The 19,117-nt window shown below is 40.1% G+C and overlaps 1 long non-coding RNA gene across 3 annotated transcripts in view; it reads left to right on the forward strand.

Moving 5' to 3' along the window:
- The window catches only part of LOC125325719, a 63,336-nt gene that overhangs the window by 19,326 nt on the left and 24,893 nt on the right, over nt 1–19,117 (forward strand). For 2 of the 3 annotated variants that reach the window (XR_007203497.1, XR_007203499.1), the window contains 4 exons: nt 315–1,990; nt 7,885–8,053; nt 11,935–12,235; nt 13,842–14,038. This is a non-coding gene — a long non-coding RNA (uncharacterized LOC125325719). Of the gene's footprint in view, nt 1–314; nt 1,991–7,884; nt 8,054–11,934; nt 12,236–13,841; nt 14,039–15,800; nt 15,972–17,563; nt 17,658–19,117 lie in introns of all 3 variants that reach the window. The other variant, XR_007203498.1, reaches the window with a different exon arrangement.

Consider the following 19,117-nt stretch of genomic DNA (forward strand, 5'->3'; position numbering starts at 1 on the left):
CTCCGAAATGTGGTTTGGCATCCATCCAGACTGAGTCTATGGGGAAAAAGAGAAAATTATATTTAATTTTGGCTTGCTTGGTTTCCTCCTTTCAAAATCTACATGAATGTGTAATAAAAAAACAAACCCATCCCTTTTCCCTCTGCTTTACACAGGGACTGAGTATCTTGTTGCAAACAGATGGAGTACAGGCAGGTTGGGACGTGAACGCTTTTCCATCTCCACACTATCACTTTGTGGCCCAAAACATGACATAAAATGCTGTCTTTTCCTTTTTGCCCTCTTACCCATGTCTCTGCCACTTGCTTTCCTAGGGCATTGATGCTGAACTAACATCCAGGAAGCAGAGGGGTGGCAAGGACTGCACCTAAACCACCGACTCAGGGTCCTGCCTCTGGCCTGTCTCCATTGGCCTGCTTGGGGGTGGTCACTGTGACTCAGGAGAGAAGTGCTAAAAGAGTCTTCTGTTCCTGTGCCTTCCAGCTGCTTCCATCTTCCCTAACTTGAACATCTCAGCTGTACACACGGATATAAGGACTACATCACTTGCTGGCGCTGGCCTGTCCTGAGGACAGTAGGTGTTCTCCATCAGTGAGTTTAGTTACACTTCATCTGAACTTGTGGGTGTCAGAAAAATTGAGCTCATAATCTTGATATTACAACCTTGTAGAAAAAGACCTTACCCCGAGGTTTGCCATGTGAATTTTGGGTTCTGGTGCTCAAATACCTCTTTCTGCAACTGCTTTTAGTGAATGAATCTTGTGACTGGAAACGCTGCATGCACTAGAACTGTGTTTAAAGCTGAATTATCAAAAAATCCTCCAAATTAACAGGAGATTTTAATCCGTGTTTGTTGGTCATTCACATGCTGCTGAGCAAGAAATCCCTTAAGAGTTAAGAGCCACACATGTACACTTGGAAGTGGAGGAGGAATATATTTATATCCTCCAGCCCTATGTGCCAGAGGAAGAAGGGCAAAAAGTCCTTCCAACGTGGAGAGGACTCCACAGACAGACAAATACAGGGGGAGAAATGAGCAGATGGTGGACAGGAGGCATTAAAGCCACAGCTCATCTGCATGGGGGCCCAGTCCAGATTGCACCGGGAAGGGTCCCGAGTTGGCTCCCTGCCGAGGCCGCCGGCGGAGGTGAGGGAATGTGATCAATAGGAGGCATCAAGTGTTGGCTTGGGAATCAAAGGCAAAACCGTGGAAATGCCACTCTGCAAATGGGGTTTTGCTCCGTTGCCAGGAGGTTCTCTAGCGGCATTGGAAGACCAACCCGGTAACAGGAAATTAACCAGAAGCGTTTTTGAGCGGCTCCTCGGCTGGTGAGTGCTGCTGGGGCTATTTATACCTCTGAACTACAGCAATTCACCCTGTTAAGGAGCTGCTCAGATGTCACATATTAGCCACTGCCAGAATAAGTGACCTTTCTGCACAGTACATTAAGAACAAAGAGATGGAAATTCCCATTTTCCAAGCATGGTCCAAAAAAACCTCTGTGCTCTTGTTAAACCAGCTGCATTGAAGAGGAGTGATTAGAACAGGCCTTTTTTTTTTTTAAGCCTGCACCTGTCTCTCATTCCACAGCTGAGGACACACTGCAATCTACTTCCTTCCAGACCTGATCCTGTAAGAGCTTCAGGTGGTAATTAAATTCATCATTATCTACATCTGTTCTACTTAAAACACTTGAGGGGAAAAGCCACCTGAAGGCCAACAGTTGCTGGAACTTGTAGTAATGAGTCACCCACAGGAAAAAAAGAAGCTCCCCCATTTCTTCATCCCCAAATGGGTGAGATTTTTCTTGGTTTTCATTCTTATAGAAGTCAAGATCTTGCAAAGGAGGGAGGATCAGTTTTGAGCAGCCTTGGGTGTCAGTCTCTTGAGAAGGTGACAGCCTCACTCCCAGCTAGGAAGAAAGGTTCCCTGGCTGTTCTATCAAGAATTACACAGGAAAGAACTGTGCCAGATTACTGCAGGAAAGACGTAAGTGTGATTTTCTTTCTGAGGAATTTAAGACATTTTTAGGGAAAAACCTGGGTTTGGCACTGTCCCTGGAGAAATGGGACCAGTCATTTTTCCTCCTGGCACATCCCTTTGTTGTAAATATGTTTCAAGTGCACAGAGTATCATGAGGTATTCTACTTACTCCATGGAAATGAGCAGTGGCATTTTTAATGAGTGGGTTTCACTTAAAGTATCTCTTCTCTTTCATAGGAATCACTTTTTTGTTCTCTATTATTTTACTCGGCTAATTCTTACACATTGATCTCAGCTGCCTTCAGAGCTGAAGTTTCTCCATATTCCCTCAGTTGCTCTTCCCTTATGAACGTGCACACTGCCAGCAGTCTGATTTCTGGCACAATGACACAGAACTAATGACTTCAAAATTGTCACTATTGGCATTTTTTTAAATCCAAAACCGCTGAATATTTCTGCCTTTAAAACGTGATGGGTGCCTGTAAATTACTGGCACTGTACAAGAAAATTATTCTTTGTACAGTCAGTCAGAAATCCCAAATAATCTGTATTTCTGGGGAAGGAAAAAATCAAAGTAGAACTTGAATTGTTTTGTGACAAAGTGCTGTATGAGGCCGAGGCAAAATAGCACGATGTTCACTGAAATAACTAACCAAAAACATTCATAGCACTAAAACATGTCAAAACAGGCTAATAATAATACATTACTGTATATAAAATGCTGCTTCATCTTGACCCAAAGTGTCACACCAGGTTTTATCACATGGCAATTAGGTGCGAGGTTCTAAAAAATATTAATTTTCAGGGGGAATTGTAGCTATTTCTTTTGTAGATTAATTCTACTTTTGTCACTGCCTGAAATAGGAATAAAATTAGGTTTTTTCAGGCAAATGCATTTAATGTGAACAATATCCCCCAGAATGTCTTGCTACAGAATTAAAAGCAAACTAAACAGGAAATCTAGGAAACTGTCTTAAATAATTTTTAGAGAAATTTTAGAAATATGCCAGATTTACTGAGGATTTTTTGCCTCCTAAAAATAGTTATTAATGTATTTATCTTCTATCAAAGTAAGACACTTGTAAGTTTTTTTAAATTTCAAGGCTGTACTGGAACTTTGCTTAGTTAGATTTTGATTACATGTGAAAATGACCACTTTTGGCATTCTAATCAGCTAGTGAATAAATTCCGTAAAAACTAGGGCTATGAACCAGAAAATGTTATTCATTAATTTTGTTTATGGTTATTTAATTTTAATTATAATACTTTAAAGCTATTTAAATCTACATTTCCATCATGTGTAAGTTAATGTAGCATATTTTGCAGAAATAATCAAGGCCTGGTGATACAGATCAGTACAGAGCCCGTAATTAAATCTTTGATGAGAGTTTCAAAGTGATTTTTAAATGTGCACATGGCTTATAAAGCACTTTACAAAAGCTATACTTCTGTCGTTGTGTCTTCCCAAATGTTCCTCTGGCATTGTCCAAGTTTAATTTCCATTCAAATTCAAAATGGAAGTGTTTGTAATTGAATAATTGCCTTGTAAATAAGTGTTGTCTTTAGGTAAGGAAAACAGTTAATTTTCACACCAGCTTTCCTGTTTAAGTGATAACAAGGATCCATTTTACTGATGTCAATGAGCCCCCGGCCCACCTGCCCCTCTGACAGCAGAAAAATGGGGTGTAAAGGTGTGTTGTTGGTGGGGTTTTTTTCTGGAATCATTTCCTTGTAATTGAATTCCATGTTCAAGACAGGCTTTCACTGCCTCATGTTACAAAATGGGAGCTCCAGGTTTGCAGTGATAAGCAGGCTGCCTGCAGGCAATTAGAGACCTCAGGGCTTGCAGAGTCTAGTCACTAAAATATGTTACAGCTCGAGTCATTGTTTAACAATCCAAGTCTCTTACAGCTGTGAAACACTCCCATCATCAAGTGGGTCTCTGGGACTCCCTCAGGAACGGCAGGCTCTAGATATCCAGCTGCTAGGAACAAAAATAAATCTCTTTGAAGACTTATTTGCCATCACATTGTGTGAGGACTTAGAAAGGCTGAAGCCTTTTAATCATTAATCTCTATTCATCAAATCTTGTCATTTTTAACAAAACTCCAAAATAGTTTCAGCTGTGAGCTGGATGGTGATGACACCAAACTCTGTCTGTAGGTATCAATTTCATGGTTAAGATGTGCCACACAAAAGAAGTGCCTGTTGCAATCAGAACAGCCCGTGCAGAGACACCGGGGAGCATTTCAGAACTCATTATTATTTATGCCCTTGGCTGTCGTGGAGGGCGAGCAGCAGAACTTTAATACCTATTGATCATCAGCCTCTATTCAGCAGTATTAGAATCTCTTTCATTAATAATCAGTCAGCCTTTGCTGCTGACAGGTGGTGTTGGGTGTCTCTGCTGTGGTGTGATACCATCAGCAGCAATTAGAAGTGATCACCTCACAGAAGTATTCACTGCACAAGTTTGGTTGAAAAAATACCTTAATGCCTCTCAAGCTCGACAAAACCTGGAAGTCTTGACTTCACTGGGGTGTGAAGAAATCCCATTTTTCTAATTGTTTCTCTGTTCTTTTTGTCTTTTCAATATTTTTAAATTTTATTGCTGACCTAAAAAGAAAGGAAATTTTAAAAATTCTAGGAAAATCCAGGTGTAGTTAAAACATTCTTTGACCTCTTCCTTCCTAGTCCTTGAAAACATTAGATAAATTAATAGTAAACGTGCTGCATGACTTAGAAGTAAGCTCTTAATGACTTAAAGGTTTTTAGGCTGGCAAGTATTTCCAATACATTTTGTTAGACTGGTTTTCCTTATTGTGTTCCTTGTTTTTTATAAGCCATGTTTTGCTTCTTCCTTCGGGAGCAACCCAGAGAGCATCAATGCCACACTTCTGGCGTTGGACTGGGCCGTACAGTCAGCAGAAGGAAAGGTTACTGCATGTGGGAAAACACACCCTGGCTCCACGTGCACAAGTACCCAAAGTGAGCACTTCAAAGGAACAGCAGCTCACTGCTGGCCAAGCACATGGATATTGCAGGAACACCCTCAGTGTCCTCTGTCCTTCCAGGAGACAAATTTCTCCAGACTTTAGCAAAACTTTGCTTCAGCATTTCTCTGTCCTTAAAATTACGTAGAGAGAGGAGCCTTATCCCACTTCAGAGACAGGACAGCTTTCGGAGGTGCAGAGGTTAGATTGTCTTCCCAAATCGATACAGCATGGGAATGAGGAATAGAAAGTCCTAGCCCAGGAGTTACTTTGGAGGAGTTTTAGTTCTTTGGAAGCACAAGCCAAAGCCTCTTGCAGGCTCCTGTGGAAATGTTCACATTAACATCAGTTTTTAATTTTTCTGGGGTTTGGATCTGTTTGATGAAGGAGAGAGAATAATGTTGAAATTGCTATAAAATGGTAAAAATATTTTTACCTGCTCCTGAATTTTAATGTATTTTTTTAAGCTGTGTGGTTTTGACTGTGGTTTTATTTGTGCCCATTGCTGGAGGAAGGGAGAGCCCAGGCAGTGTTTATGCAGAGTGAGGAGGAGACTCCCTCAGTAGCCCTGCTGACCTCACCTTCTTTCTCAGTACAATTTCTCATCAAATTTCCTGTAGCTTCTGATATTTTTGTTTAATTACTCTCTTCTAGAGAAGATTTTTCCTCTTATCCTTAGTTCCAAGGACTTTCTGTGTGATTTATCTTCTATTTTCATGACTCAATGAAGCAGAAAAACAATGTTAGTCTTTGGTGGCCAGGGAAAAGGAGGAAAGCTCGTGGAGGTGGTCTCCAGATGATCTGGCCCTGACTGAAGCAATCTCCTTCCAGAAGGAGGGAGCAAAGGGCTGGCAAGTGCAGGTAAAGCTGCCTGCACTCCATGTGCTAAGAAATCACCCACACAAACACATTCCAGCTTTGGCAGTGCTCAAGTAATGGCCATTACTGCTCCAGGGAGGAAATAATTAAAGCCATTTCTTGACTCTGACAGTTTGATACTGGTGGTTTTCAATAGCAAATTACCAACATCTGTACAGCAAAATTCAGCTACTGCAGGAATTATTCAGCAGGGCTAACCACAGAGGTGCTAGGAATTTTTCATTTTCTAGATGTCCCCTCGTTAGATGTGACCTGCAATTGAGACCCAAGCTCCACACGATGGCAAACTGCGTCTCTCACGTTAGAAATGTAAATGAAACCATATGGAAAGCTGAATATTCTGTGAAAACCCCAGTGGCAAATGCATCAAAGCCAGAAAATGAAAGACTGGAAAGACATCTGAATGGCTTTCTTAATTATGTGACAATTTCAAGTTTCCAAAGCAATTCAGAAGTAAAATTTACACAATTCATTCGATTCCACAAAAATTAGGGCTTTTCATTCCCACATACTGTTACAACTGTTTTGTGTAGTAAACATGAAGAGTGTGACTGTACAAGCTGAAAACTCACATCTACAACCTGTAGCAAGCAGCACAGCACTGCAGATTTTCATGGCTGGTGAAAGAAAGGGGTAGCAAAAAATCTAAATAAGCTTTATACATCCGTAACTCAAATTAACTTCTTTTTAAACATTAGCTAGAAAAGGTAATACAAATCTGAGCAGGAAAGAGAGGCTGAGATGAAATATGTTTCTAGGAGAGAACTGATTTGGGATTGTTAACAAAAATACTGCCTTATTTCACTGCTTATGTTGTAACTACTTGTTTGTCAGGGTTTTATGTTGTAATCCACTTTGGTCATGGATTTACTGATGTATAAAACCTGAGTTTAGTTTGTAAATTGGCACTCTGTCTTCAGCTCTGTTTCACTGTTATTTAAGCTGCAGGACCCCATCAAGGCATAGTATAATTTGCTGTAAAAGTATGCAGTAATTTTAAATTAGAGCTTCAGACTTCAGCAGTCTTTGGGGTGGCCTGGTGGGGGATAAAAATAGCTTGTGCACCTATCAGGTGATAACTGAGAGCTTTAAAATAAATTATAGTCTTCATGGCCCATGTCAGCTAATTAGGCAGGCTGTGGCAAAAAAATCACCTGTAGACATGGGACAATTAATCCCTTGCTTCCCTTTAGAGAAGAGAGAAACAGGCTTGAAGTCCTAGAAAATCAGAGAAAGTTCCTCCCAGTTAGATCAATTTCATTTAGATATTGATATGCAAGTGCCAGTCAACCTAATAACGCATTTAATTGATTGCTACACAGTTATATTTTGAAGTTGATAAGGAAGAGAACCTCTTATTGTAATGCTGTATTGCCATCACTATCATACAGCAATTTCCAGTCCTCGTTGCAAGCAGTGCATTGTGCAGCTTATGGTGAGACTTAACCAGTATCCATCAGCCAAGTCCTCCTTCTAAACTTCAGGAAACGCAGGTCACGACGTTTTTTGTGGTAGTACAAACTTCAATTGCTGTGCACAGCTATGAAATGCAAACTCAACAGACTAGGAAATACTTGTACAGTTTTGAAAAGGAAGGAATTCTGCTCTGTATTCAGTCAGGTGCACATTATAGAGGAGAAAATAGCTCAGTGAGTATTTTCTTTTCACTCTTAATCTTCATTTGGCATGAATGTGGGCAGGCCAAGCCCCAGGGTATTATATTCACATCAGCAATGCCTTCGGACACTGTGATGACTTAGTGCAGTGAGACCCACATGAATCAATATTGCTTGGCCACTTACTTTAAGGCTACTTAATTAAAACTAACATGATGGCACAGCTTCCAGGCAAATCCACAGTGCTGTGATTTGTGAGTGTGCTTGAGAGAAAGTGGGAAGGACGTGGTGTAACAGTTCTCTTTACTCTGCAGTTGAGAGCTTTTTGTGTAAGGTGAAATTAAAGAGTTTAAAAAGAGGAACTGAATGAGTGCAATAAATAAACTAAAAGGGCTGTTTTGTCATTATGTAGGCTGTTGGAGAGGACTTCTGGCTTCTTTCCAGGGTACCTGACTGTCTCATGGCATATTGGTGTCATCCAGGGCATCCAACATGAAGCTCTCTAATGTTAATGATAAAAGAAAATTACTTCCCTGTGACTGGGGTTGGAGTGAACACAAGTGGCATCACTGTTCTGTCAGGTTGGTCTTTTGTGTTTCTACTGAATGTATTTAGTTCCACTAATACATCGAATGATAGTGTTTATTTACAGTATCTACGTCTAGGGGAATCCACCAGTCTGAAATTAGGTTTTTTCCTAGAAATCTCCATCTCTTGATGCTTGGGAGGCAGGCATTTATTTTTGATCAGGCTGGTTTAGGCAACAAGTTGTTCTTTATCTGACAGCCTCGTGTATTGTGTGTGAGATACAGAGAATCCAGTTCCCTGTGTCACTAACGAAACCCCGGGGCTTTGCACCTCCAGATATTTCTGTTTCTCAATGGCCAGTCAGAAGGAGAAGCAAGGAGAGTCTCACAGATTGAAATGCCATAAAGAATTGTTTCTCATCTGCTCATATTTACACAAAAATAAATCGAGAGAATTATGCCTTTAACAGTTCAAGCCTTTGAATTGTGCTTAGCAGGCATAAGTCAAGAAGTCACTTGCAACACAACTGGGTTTGTTTTTTGTCAGCACTTTCAATATCCTGAATCTCTGCTTGCTATTGCAAACAGTTTGGTGAGGGAGCAGCTGAGATGCCAGAGGACAATGTATTGCTCTCTGAGGGGAAAGTCTTGGACATTGTTAAGATAAAGGCAAGAATAGTTTAGAGAAGTGTGATTTAGGCAGTGAATTGGGTTTTTTTAATATTTCTCCCACAGCAAGAAACAAGCTGTAGAAAATCTTTCTTGACATCTTATGCTGGAAGAGACCAAACTTTTTTCCATCTCCTTATTGTACTAAATGATAGTTTGTGTTTTCTGAACATTCTAAATAAAGCCAGACATCTCTAGGGTTCCTAGAGAAGTTTACTGATAATCTCTTAATTGAAGTAATGCACTTGGCTGAAATCATCCACTCCATATTGGTTCTTCAGTTTTGTTCAGGTGTATCAATTTCCAAAGACTGGCAGGCATCAGTTCTCTGTATTCAAAAGACAGAATTTTTGAAGGTTTTGAACCTTAGAAGTTACAGAACTTGCTGCTTCAAGTATTTCATCTTGGAGTTTTGTCAGATGTCTGAAAAATTATGCTTTTGTTTCTTGAGTTATCTGTAAGGGACATAAAGTTCTCCCAAGAAACATGTATTTGTAAGGAGTTCTTGTGAATGAAAAGGATTTTATTGAATGCAGAGTACTCACAAAACTCCTTGAACCATTTGCTTTCTCATTCTTACTCTTCACTCATTTTCTTCATCATGTTTATGGCATCAGTGGTAAGATTCTTTGAAGGACGGTGTCTCTGACTTCTCAGGAAAGTTTGAAAAATTTTTCTTCTTGGAACTTGACTCATCCTGGGAGTTCAGCAAAGATGGTGGTACAGTTGAGCTTATGAGAAGAAAACCCTTCGAAGAGGAGTGCACGTTGCTCCCTGCCCCTCTGCATTAGTGCTGGGGATTTAGCTGGGCAGGACCCCCTGGACTTTTGTGTGGGTGAGAGAATTGCTGTCTTGTGATGTAGTGTTAACACAGCACTAACAAACTGCAGGACTTGCTGGGATGTTTCCCTCTCCTATTAAAAAATATATTGATATAAAGTAATATTTCTCTCCACTGCCATCTAGTGAAGTTACTATGCTCTGTAAAGGCTTTGAGACTCAGTTGAGCATTCTGATAGTGAACTGCGTCATAGTGGCACAGAAAGTCCAGTTCCCTGCAGAGTGTCTGATATTCATCCCAGGGCTAACAGCAAACAGTGCAAAATAAAGGAGGTACAACAAATTTAATCATAGAATTCTGTCAATGGTTATGATGATAGAAACAGTAAAAGAATCTGTGCATGTTATCAGCATTGCAGAAATGACTGGCACCACCAAGATTCAAGTTGTAAATAAAGCAAGCACCAAAACCTCTGTTGGCTGAAGGAATGGTATAAAATCAGGCTTTTCTGGTAGAAAGCACACAGGGTCCCTGGGGGTCCAGATCTGCTGCCTCCAGTCTGGATCTTCAAGCCTACAGAGTGATGCCCACCAAAATCCTCAGCAGAGTTCTTCAGCCTAGAACTTGAATGACACTTTTTAAAAAGAAGTTCTTGAGATTTTCAGCAATGCCCAGGTTGTGTTGGGCTGCACACACAGAGGGTGTGCTCTGACAGCAGTGCTGGGATGGGCACCAAAGGGCTCAGGCTGTGAGCACATTGCACCTCTCCATTTCCATTCCACTCAATGGCATTGATTTTGCTTAAAGATCCTTGGCTATTTTTGTAACACACAAGTAGGTCAACCCATCGCTTCCTGATAGTGGAAATAGCTAAAATAGGACATACAGATCAGAAATCATTATTCTCTTCATGTATCATTTAGTGAGCAAAATCTCTCTCTTAATACTCATATGAAAGTCATCTTAAAACCAGAAGCTGTTCCCAGTGCAAGAGAATAAAATAGAGTTGAAAAAAGACATAATATGATTTAGAAGAAGAAAAAATCAAGACAAGTGCAAACCAGATCCCTTTGATGGCTGGAATGTGCATTTCCATTGCCATAGCTGAGCAGTATCTCTGCACTCTGCTTCATTTGCCGTCTTTCCACTTCAGTTTCGCAGGCATGATGGAAAAGCACAAATTCCTACTGATCTGTAAACCTGTGCACTTCCCTTTGTAGCTGTAGTAGCAGTGTGGTGGTTTGCTTGTCTACTTTTCGCTTTCCTTCTACCAGATTTATTTACCACAGAATCTATTGGGCAACATTTTAACGGCAAATTGTGTGAGTATCCCTCAGCTCTACCTGAATTATACAATACCTTAAAACAGAAATGAAAGGTGAGTTTATATTTTAACTTGGTGTTGGCTGATGAAGTTTGTGCTTCTGGGTGGGAATTGTACATGTAGAGACTTGCTGTATTTTCTAAAGTTGTGTTAAGGAAGTAAAACAAACTGATTATCTGGCAAATAAAAGACAAGTGCAGGGTGGAGTAAGTTTATTTTTATTATTTATAATGTAGCTAACCTTTTTAAGGTTTTTCATTGAATCGTGTCATAAATTGTAAATTACAGAACAAAATTTCTTAACTTTGTTTGCTAAAATGTGTGAGAAATTCAGGAACCTTTGTAAAATCTGAAGCTTGTAATTCTGAACGAGTTCGCTGTATTCAGTAATTGGAGCCATGTTTAAAGAAAAGGAAAATCCTTTATTTTACTGAAGAAAGGCTAAATAGGATTGAGTTGTAGCCACTACCCCCCAACCAAGCCGAGTGACTGAGAGAGTTGTTGTTTTACCTGTCTCTTGAGGCAAGGAATAAATCTTAACTAATAAATATATCTTCTAAATAATCTTATTTCACAGTCTGCCCAGGCACATTTGCAGTATGCCAGGGCAGCCAGCCAATGACCATGCTGCTAGTTATAAGTAAGCAAACAATTTGGTTCATTGGCAACTTCAACACTGATCTTTTTTTTTTATTTCATTTTATTTCCAGCCAATTTGCATTCAAGCTTCTTTGTTCAAGGAGTCCCCTTCCTAAGTTAGAAGCAATGACATTTGAAGTCTTAATTGCATAGTGCCATAATACTTGCACTTCATTTTTATTGAAAAAAAAAATACAATTCTAAGTAGAAAACTTCAGCCAGTGCATTTTCTTTATTTAGAGTTTCATCCCAAGTGTTGCAAGGGGATGTCATAGAGAGAATATGGTTCCTAAGCAGCCCACTATCAATAAGCAGCTAAGAAAGTACATTAGGATCTTAGAGATCTTAAATGCATCACAGAGAAGAAAAAAATTGAATTATTACAGTATTTTCAACCAGAATTTTAATTCCTGGTTTTGACATTGCCAGGTAAGGTTTTAGTATTTAAAAGTTCTCTTTTGTTCTTTCCATGATTGTTTATGTTGGACCTCACAGACTCCAAGCTTTTTTGTATTTCCCCAGAAAGCATCAGAGCTTATGGATCTCCCAGTGGGAAGTAAATTGCCTTGATGTCCCCAGGGTCAAAAGCAGCGTGGCAGATGCAGTGGCACATCCCCTTTGGAAAAGCAACGAGAGAGAAAAAGCGGCAGGAGTGCAAAGCCGCTCATTCACTCAGAGTAATTGGTGATGGATAGGGAGCAATAGAGGAGGGATAATACAGGGCAGTTTATTGGGACACAGGAAGTGTGAAGATGGATGACATCCCCAGTTCTGCACGGTGCTCCTTCCACACATGCTATTAAATCCAGACTGGAAAGTGAAGGTAAAATACTGTAGGATGTGCTGAATGTGGCTTTGCACTGACTTGCAGTGCTGTCATCATTTCATTGCAGTATTGGTTTTAATTCCATCCTGTAAAAATGTTGTGTTGAAAAGATAAATCAAGTTCTTCAGATATATGAATATGCAGGACTACTGCAGTTGGATTTGATAAAGTGATACCAAAGTTTCTCATTGTGCCAGCAAGTTGAATACTGTCCTATTTCCACAAGAGAAAAAAAAGGTTGTAAAAAATGGGACATCAAGAGTAGTCTTTGAATAGTTTTCCAGTAAAAAATATACAGATTTTACTTCTAGTCCAGAGTAACATATAGTATCTGCAAAAATGGCTTGTTTTGTCAAACAAAGATATCAAGACAGGTTTTTTTTGGTTGGTTGTTGATTTTATTTTTCTTAGAAGTCATCCTGGCTGTTACATCCTCTCTTTCTTCTTTCCAGTCAGGTAGTAATTGCATTCCACCTTTTACACAGGGTTTCCATTTCATGTCAAAATTGTGCATATTAAAATAAAAACACTGGGAGAAGGGAGAAAGATGTAAGTTACAAAGAGTGAAGGTAATGCTGTCACATAAGACAAGTGTCAGGCCCAATATCCATCTTGGCCCTAACCCTGTATCCTAAAACCACCAAGAATTAATACTTGGGAAGAGTATAAGTATTCCCAAGCAAATGGTGGTAAAAGGAGAGACTCCCAGGGAAATTTATTGGCAGTCTACATGTCTTAGCTTCTCTTGGTGGATGTTACTTAAAAGTAATAACAATCACTTCATATTTGTAGGGAAGAGCAGAACTCGTCAGCTGTATAGTATTGTAAAAATTTATGTACAGTTTTAATTTTCATTTACTGAAAGAGTAGAATGATCAAGTAAAATCTTTTGAAAAATCAAATGAGTATTTTTTTTCCAAGGAGAAGGCATAGAGATATTGCTAATAAGGCTGCATTCCTTTGATGTCAGGCCTCACGCTGCATAAACTTTATGGACCCATCATTAGTCCTTGTCAACTCTTAGGGTCTTTTGGCTTGGGGCCAAACAATTGATATAGTGGAGAGCTTCCAGCTAAAACAACAGCCTCTGCATCTTTATCTTCCCATCCATCAGATTGTTGGTGGAAGATAGGGCTAATTTGTCACTCTACCCACTTGGAAAAGTTTGATAAATGGCTTAATTAGACTTTTTTTTTTTCTTAAGAAATCACATTTCTTGAGAGCTAGAGGTTGGGAAAACAAGGGCTGAGGATTGAATTAGAAAAGGAAAATATTTTTTCTTCAGTACAGATCCGAGGAAACACAACCATTATACAAGCAGAGAAGTGGAAAGAATACAGTTGTTTGGAAGGATTTTCAAGGACAAAAAACCCCAAACCACCCTAACACACAAATGTTCTGTGGGCTGTGCAGCTGCCCAAAGACTGTGGCAAACCAGTCTCTACCATTCACCTGCAGGGTGCTTTCTTAAATATGCTGCCCCCCAAATTGCGGTGCCTTTGTGTTTAGAGCTCTAGAACAGATAGCCAGGCACCCTTGTACCTAAAAGAACATCTAAATAGATAATTAACTATCTCTGGGTGATGCTTTTCCTATCTTCCAGCAGGCAGTCTACACCAAAGGGAGCTGTGCCTTCCAGGAGGCTCCCGGGTTAGTGGCCACACCACTCAAAGCCAGGACTTTGCTTCAAATCACACCTTTCACTTCTGGGACAAAAAGGGGCTGCTCCAAGGCCATGGATCAAGGTCTAACCAAGTCCAGATCACAGTTTTGAATGTTCCTGCTCAGGACATGCTAAAGGTAAAAGGATATTTGCATTTTCTTCTTTTCTTGAGGTAATTTTGTGACTTATGAGTCACAACGTACATGGATTAAATTAATTGGTTTTGAAGTTTCTCCAACTTTCAGCCAGAAGAAAGGGAGAGAGAAAAGGAGTAAAGTTCTTCTCTTGATTGTTATTTCCACCACTGTGTTTGGATAATTATCTTTCCACTTTGCATAATTATGGCATGTATTCCTATATGTGGATGTGTTGGTGAGGGCTGCAAATCTTGTCATGTTAGAGATGTCTGGGCTTTGTATTTCTAATCATCTTTTAATGTAAGTGTTTCATTTGGGTCACTGAGGGAATATATTTCTCCTTTCTGTGGTCTGACATGAATTAACAAAGCAAGAGACAAACTGTATCCTCCTTTTTTTGATAAACTGTCCAGAAATTGGATGTAATTCAGATATAATTTAAGAGCTCTTTAACCTCTGGGCAGAAATTTATAATAGTAAGGAAAAGACAAATATTTCTCAATTAAAAAGATTTAGAATCCCTTTCTCTGTAGAACACTAATCTGAAATGACACTGAGGGGTAATAGGCCTGGTGTTAGTGCTTCCCCAAGGAAATGTCTTATCTTTTGCACTAAATTAGTTGTGTCTTTCTCACACATCCTAAAGCTGTCCGTTTGGGCATTCTGTATAAGGAAGCTCATGATTTAAAGTTTCTGAGAAGAAAGGCAAAACAAAAGTGTTTAAACAGTAATGACCTCTTATGCCCCAATCTCCATGACCCGTTCTGAAGAGGATAGCATTAACATTAAATCATTCACATTGCAGGGAAAGTCATAGGGACGAGTTGTGGGAGCAGCCTCCGTGTGGGTCAAGTCCTGGAGGTGTGGTGTGCAACTGCAGCAAATGCCAGGATAAAGTGGGGGTCGGTTGGGATAACATGGAGGTCTGGCAAGGGCACCATTGCAGAATTCTGCTGGCCAACCTCCCAACATAGTTACTACTAGAAATTATCCCACCTGACTCCTTGCTGGCATCTCCAAGACCAAATAATATCAATGCAGATGCCACATGGGAAGGGTGCTGTGTCCCTCCATGCCAAGGTCACAGAAACGGGACCTTGGTGACCCAGTGCCAACAAGCGCTGGCATGCTCGTGGCATGGTTTGCCAGGTGGGATGCAGCAGGGGCTCTTGAAATGGCAGTGAGTGGTGGAGCTGCTCCATCCCACCTGGCAAGCCATGCCAGGAGCCCGGGTCCTTGGCAGTGGGGGTGCAGATACCTCACAGCCGCTATGACCTGGAGTTTGGTACCTTCCCTGCAGCAGTTTTCCAGCTGAGATGGTAACAAGTGCCCAGAAGCTGACTTGGCTTGTTCTGCATTGCTGCCTTCACCCAGGCAGGAGGGCTGCCCTGGCCTCCAGCTCAGCAGATGTTGTTTGCAGAGCCACTGTTGCAAAAAGTGCCCCATGTGCTGTTCTGCATCACCCTGCTGGTGGCATCAGTTGCAAAGTGCCCTCTATTAACGCTGGGAGATCAGAGCTCGAAGGTTGTGCTTGTCACTGTGGGACATCTTTAATATAACAGGGAAAAAAGGATGTAAAAAGGCATCTCATGCTCCCACAAGCTGTGTAATGGTGATGGCTGGATGTGCTGCTCTGGGTGGAGCTGTTCATGCACAAGATCTGGTTCCAAGACAGGAATTGCCCGTATCCCCAGTGAAGTGAAGATAAATTGTATTTACAGCTTTAGATCTTCACTAGGAAATCTGATTTACCTGATTGCAGAATGTAAAAGTTCAACAAAGTTGCTGCCATTGGAACATGAAAAGTGCATTTACAGGATTATTTTTTTCATTGAAGAGAAGTCAAGCATTTTCTTCTGTATAAAGAAATGTCTTGGACATGAGGAAAAAAAGGAAAATGTTAATCCCTGTGTTACTGATTTGCTATTTTAAAGTAAGTGAATATATCCAATATGTTTTACTTTATTTTAAAAGTAAGAACTGTCAGAAATAAAACTCTCTAAGTCTAGAGTAATTCTTTTTGATTTGGAGCCAGTTGTGGTTATTAATATATTAAATGAATTCAATATGTTTTGAATTGCTTTGCCACTTGGTTTACTTGGAAACTAAAACCATTTGTAACAAAACGGTTAGACTGGTTTTAAGTTAGACCAGCGTATAAGAGCATGTAAAACCAATAGTGCACTTCAGACCATCAAAAAACAATCTTCTGGACTAGAAAAAGGATACTTCTAAGAAACCAAACCTAAAACTCTTCAGGTACTTGAAAAGGAAAAGTAATTCTCCACACTTCCATCTTAGGATTTGCAATTAAAAAAAATAACAAACAAACATCTCAATTTAAAGGAAACTCAAGGGTCAGGATGAGATTTCTGCATGTGCTGAGCATCCAGGAGAACTGGTAGGAGTGGACTGGAAGTAACTGGAAGTTTTGCAGCAAGTCTTCTGTAAATCCAGACAGATGTACAGTTTTTAGCCTGCCTAAATGCGTGTGGCAGGTGATCTCCAAAGGTGTTGCTTTATTTATTGATTAGGAACTGAGGGAGATGATCTTGGTTTCTTCAAGCTGTCAGATGTTCTTCTCTTTTTTTCCCTAGTGATTTTCTACACATAGAACAGGCTCAGATACTTTTTAACAGGCACACATTTAATATCATTTGCAAAATGATTGTAACTCTGCCATCAGTTTGCTTGTTTATACCTGTGACTTTAGAAGAACCTGTTACATGTGAGTGGAGATGAATAAATAGCTCCTAACCTGTGAAATTCACTGTGCAGAAATAATCTCTGGCAGTCTCTCCTAAGACATGAAATGAAGGATGCTTTCAGTACTTCACCTTACAGTACACTGAGTTTTATTCAAACCAAAGTCTTGAGAGTTTTATTTCAAGCCTGAGCTGAAATCTGTGCTCTTAAACTCTTTATAAAATGCTTGGGAAAATTGAGTTTTCAATACAGGTTTTCAAAATGATGCCTTCATTTTTATCCAGTGGAAAAGGTTAGACTGAACAGAAGTAAAGGGCCAGATTTATTGAAGCATAAAAACCTGCCCAAGTGGATCCCAGGTGGAGTTCAGTCATGAGCAAAGATTTCAGGTCATAGTGATGACCTGTGGATTGCTTAGCCATGGACCAAGCTCACTTCTGGGAAGAGTAGGTGGAATCTACCCTGAAATGAAAAAGTTGCTGTCCTTCCACCTTCTCATTGCACAGTGATCTCCGAATATCACTTTTAATTATGGGCAGCTGTAGCTTTGGGATTTGTCAGATAAATGGGAATTTTGTTTAAGTACAAGTGTATTGTTAATGGTTTGATCATTTGGCTGTTGTCAGAGGGGAGAAAAACAGCACAATGAGTATTCAAAAACTTCAGTGCTTCAGTGTCCCTCCAGTGAGTGTGACAGTAGCAGATCCTGTAGTTCCTCTGGCCTCACCTACTGACCAAGAGATACAATTTCTGCCTGAAGTCTCTAGCCCACTATGAATTATTATACATTAAATTAACTACATTTTCTTTTCAATATAGATTCCAGTTGTCCCTGGACTCCCTGAGAATGTAAGAGGGAAACACAGTGATGAGGGGATATAAACTCAAGGGCAAGACATAAAGCAGAGGATATGTATGTACTCAAAATGGTTTATATATGTTTGCTTTGATATTTAAATGTAAACCTAATGCTTATCACAAGTTAGTAATTGCTTGCCAGAACCAGATTTGCCTTGCACTGTAGCATCAAACTTGATGCAATGAGAGCAACATGAAAAACAGCTTGGCAGAATGAAAAATAGCTTTTAAGTTCTTAATGCCTTGGACTTTTTTGCCTTTTCTTTGCCTGTACAACCAGAGGTGAACATATTACCCTTTCGAATTGCTTTGATAAATCTCATTCCCTTTAGGATTAAACATTCCTGAACATTTTTGTGCCTCATTGAGCTCTTCCAGAGAAACATAAATTAATTCTTAGCTCAACATTTAGAGTTGTAAGACCTAATTCCCTTTGGCTTTAGTTATTGTAGCCATGGCCATTTGTGCAGAGTGACCACACTGTTACTCTCCTGCCTGCTTTGTGCACTTAGATTTTATGTACAGAGATTTGGCGTGGCTCTGACCAGTGGGAAATGACTCAGCAGTGTCCTGCAGGGGTGAGTTGGATGGGTAGATGTCAAATATGGATTTTGGATACAAATCCAGGACGCTTGTGTGCATTCCGTGTATGCAAAATCAGGCTTAACCACTAAGTACTTGACTTTGGGTATCTCAGCTGAATCCAGGCTAAGCTGAACACAGAGAGACAAGAGTTAGCACCTCATAAATACTCCCAAATATTTGCAGAGTCATTGGCACAATGTGACTCAGCTCTCCTGAAGTAATTGGGCCACCTGATTTATACCTTTGGAGGGCGGGTACCTTGGAAAGCTGAGCAGGGACACAGCAGATGGGGTTTTGTATGGCTACCGTGTGGCTCCTTGGAAGGAGATCTTGACCAGCCACAGTCCTTTTGGTTATTTGGCCCTCTGTCCTCGCAAAATTATTTTCTAAGGTGGCCGAGGTCAAAAAGTAAGAATTTTATGAACAGCTCAGGTTTTATATGATGAGAGTTTGCTGTGAGATGGCTGATCTGAAGCCATTCTCCATTATTCCTGTTTGCCTTTCTAACAGCCAACTAAATCAAACCTGTATATTTCCACAAGGAGCATCCCAATAAACAGTTCATGTGCAGTATTCAATATTTATGTAGCAGCTTGGAGTAGGGAAACAGGTGACAAAGTGTGTGAACCTGATACAGACTTGATAGAAGGTGAATTTTTGTCCCAGCAAACCTTTGTAAAGAAATCAGTGCTCAGGAAGAAGGAAGGAATGGTCCATCCCAGCTCAGACAAAGCCTGAAGCACCTATATAATAGTTTAACAATTCATCTTTTCCTGTGTAATCTTAAACTATATATCTTGGTGATGTTGCACTCCTTGAAAGAGTGAGATAGCACACCAGGTAATATGACCAAAAAAAAATCAAGTGAACAAGAAGAAAAGGACATTTTCTGCTTCAGATGATGACTATTTTGGAACGAATGAGACTTTA

This window comes from Corvus hawaiiensis, chromosome 5 (genome assembly GCF_020740725.1).
Source record: "Corvus hawaiiensis isolate bCorHaw1 chromosome 5, bCorHaw1.pri.cur, whole genome shotgun sequence".
NCBI lineage: Eukaryota > Metazoa > Chordata > Aves > Passeriformes > Corvidae > Corvus > Corvus hawaiiensis.